The sequence below is a fragment of the Nicotiana sylvestris genome, chromosome 6 (assembly GCF_000393655.2).
Source record: "Nicotiana sylvestris chromosome 6, ASM39365v2, whole genome shotgun sequence".
NCBI lineage: Eukaryota > Viridiplantae > Streptophyta > Magnoliopsida > Solanales > Solanaceae > Nicotiana > Nicotiana sylvestris.
The window spans coordinates 71350264-71354021 of NC_091062.1; positions in this window are offsets into that span (position 1 = coordinate 71350264).

The following is a 3758-nucleotide window of genomic DNA, read 5'->3' on the forward strand; positions in this document are numbered from 1 at the left end:
CATCATATTATAATCATTACATGCAAGAAAAGTTAACATAAGATATTCCATTGTGATATAAATTATAGTAGGTTGAAGAAACCAAGAAACTTTTTAGCCAACTGGACTTCCTAATGTTTTCAAAAAAAGTTGTTAATTTTCTCTGACTTAACTCTCTTAAGTGCCCATGTCAAGTTCTCGCCTTTGCACCATGTTGATCTCCTTGTATGTCATATTTTTGCCCTGTCCATTTCTCCCGCTCTCTACTCTAGTGTTATTGGCTGCTCCATTACCTCCTTCTAAGGTTGGTTTGCTGCAGTTTTTGCTGCTATATTTTCAATATATGTTTGTTTCCTTAGAATGCCCCCCCTCCCCTCCCTCTTCTCTCTGTGCTATAGCTAAAAGGTTTTATTCATGTAACAGCTGGCACTTCAGCAAATAAGTCTGTTCAATTTAGAGTTGCATAATTGTTGTTAAAGTTCGTTCATGATCCTCTCCTTTCTCTGGTTGATTTTCTCCCCGTTTTACTCGTCATGTGTATCTCCATCGCCCGCTAAATAATTACGATTATACTCCAATATCTTTTCAAGTATATTGAATTATTGACTTTCTAGAAGTTGCAGCTTTTCAAAATTCTTGAAATTTGTGCTATCGATTATACTCCTATTTAACGCTTTAACTCAAGTTCAAGTGTATCTATTAAACACACAAGGATTGACATGGCACTGTGCGTGTGAAACATCAAACTTGAGCGCGTGAGGGCTAGAAAACAAATTCTCCTTCTACATTCTCTCCGTCACCCATCCACGAAAAGTTTTATTTTGTGTCTCATACATTTTACGCTAGTTTTATTTTGTGTCTCATACATCTTACGCTAGTTGTATAAGGTTTATTTTTGTCTTACAAATTTGTGGACCCCAATCTTACACTTCTGGGTTCACAAAACTGTGAGACAAAAAAGTGGAGTTTTGACAAAGCTACCCACAAAAACAAACTATTTACCTTGTCTACCCATTTGTTTTTCTACCCATAAACTGATTACATTTCCTACCCATAGTAGTTTTTGTGGAGAATTTTTTCTTTATTTTCCAATTTTTTTTTATTTCTATGCTTCTTTTCTTCTTTTTTTTCTTTCTTTTTTCTTTTCTGCCTTTCTTTTTTCTCGTTTTCTTCTTATTTTTTTTCTTTTTTCCTTTTCTAATTTCATTTAACTTCTTATTTTTTAATATTCTTTTTCTCTTCATAATCTAATTTCATTTACCGTTTTCATTATTTTTTATTAATCTTTTTTTATACAATAAGAAAAATAATTGATATAGTAAATATTTGTTCACCTTTTTTTTAAATATAACTAGAACAATATACCTTTTTTTCTTTCTCACTTTTTAAATTCAATTATTAAACTGAAATAATATCAGTTGTCACTTGATCTAATACACTGAATATCACATTGATTGTTGTTGAGCACCATAAATTACATAATCAGATTCTAAGAATCAACACGTGATTGCCATGCAAACCTTGATCTCCTTCCCTATAAATATCAATACACACTCTACCATTAGCAGTAATACAACCAGTTATAGAGCAAGAAAACATAATCTACGGCAACCAAATCTCCATATATACTTGTTAGAATAAAAATGATAATAAAATATTACAAAATACGACAAAAGTATAAGTAGCGAAAAAGACTTCTAGTACTATGTGATACCAATATGATATATATGTATACCAACAGAGCATATGAATTCTCTAGAATATTGCTACAACTATCTGCGACTATACTACTCTACCAAAACATTAAAGGACGCAATAAAAGTAAGAAAAAATTACATGTTCGTATTGCAAGCTAAATATTCGCAAAACAACTTACTCATTTCGTATACTAAGAGGGTATATAGTTGTATGGGGTCGTTCCAACAATTGCTTATAACTATAAAAACTATTAATACACATAATTTATGTCCATCGGTACTCAAAAATTCCAGCATTATTGCAACTCATGTTGATATAAATAATTTCATAATAGAATTCACTTAAAATACAGCTAAAACAACCAAAACAATGTTCAAACTACCATATGATACCAATATGGCATATAACTATACCAACATGGTATACAGTTTTACTAGTTAATTCCCGGCAACTATATGACTATACTACTATTACATAACACACATGCATAAAGAGAAAAATAAAAAAATAGTGTACCACATATTAATATAATAAGGTATTTCAAGATATTGTACTATATTACTATTATTAAAAGAAAATCAAATATTGTACCAATTAAATGCAGCTAATACAACCAAAAAATAATTCAACTAGCATATGATACCAATATAGTATATAGCTATACTAATAGGGTATATAGTTGTAATGAATTGTATACTAAAATGGTATATTTGTATACTATTTTGGTATACAATACAAATTCGTCTTCTTCTCTGGTTCAACTATATTTCAACCCAAATTTCTAAAATTTACTACAAAATCTCCACCAAATTGACTAAAACTTTAGCTATAACCTCCAATCAACTTTCCAAACTAACCCATACAGGATCGGATCAAAACAATTAAAAACTCAAACAAACCAAGTTATGAGTTTCAAGCTTCAAGGTCCGTCAATGGTGGATTTAAATTTTTGTACAATAAATTTCCAAAAATCTGAACTTTTATCTCTTAAGAAAGCTATAGAAAAAAAATACTAAAGAATTTCAACGTGCTCGATTTCAACCTTGTGAACACACTGAATGCCTCAAGTTCGGCTGCATGCCAATTTTCTCTTTATAATATATAAATTTTACTTTGTCAGGAACAAAATTAACTAATTGAACAAAAAGAGAATAAAAGAAAAAGAACCAAAAGGGAGAACAAAAAATAGAAGAACCTAACTCGTCTTTTAAACTAAGTTTTGCGTGAAAAAGGAATCTTTAAAATTGGAGACTCGTTATTATTTGAAACAGCGAATTTCGTTGTTGAAGTTGGTTTGGAATTTCTTTTAGCAATAAGTTTTACTTTTGATTCAGCTCGCAGTTACAATTATTAAATCAGCTGGGCGGGTAAATAGTATTGATTGCATAGGTAGGAAAAGTAAATAGTTTATGTATGATATTTAAGGGTAAATAGTTTAAATTTAATGAGTATAAAGTGAGATTTTCTTAAAAAAAAATTGCCTCATACAACTAGTGTCAGTTGCATGAGAATAAAATTTTTCCCCATCCACGTACCAAACATCCCCTTCCGATAAAGGAGAAACAAAAACAGAAAAGTTATAACTTACCACCGCTGCCTCACTCAACCAAACCCACCCCATCGTCGACCTTCTAATCATCTCTATGCCATTACAGCCACCCCCTCGTCTTCTTCATTCAAAGTGTAAGGTTGGATATGTTGTCAACTCCATTTCATCCCATTTCTCGTTCTTTATATTTCTGTCGGAGTCATATCATATGGGTGTCGTAACTTAGGAGGAATTGCTTATGAGCGAGGTGGTTGACTTTTATTCTACTGGATGTATTTCCTTTATATTTGCAGCAGATATGAAATTGATTCATTATCTTAAATCAACGAGTTTGTCATCTTTGATTGAATCAAATCACATGAACTTTCTGACAAAACTGGTAATCTAGAGCAAAAATGAGAAATGAACTCCACATCCATATGCGAGTAAAATAATTGGGTTCTAGGGCCGAGTCAATTTTGAAAGAATTGTTTGATTGTATTGTAGGCAACTAAAATTTTATTGAATTTAAATCCATAAGAAATTTGGATTT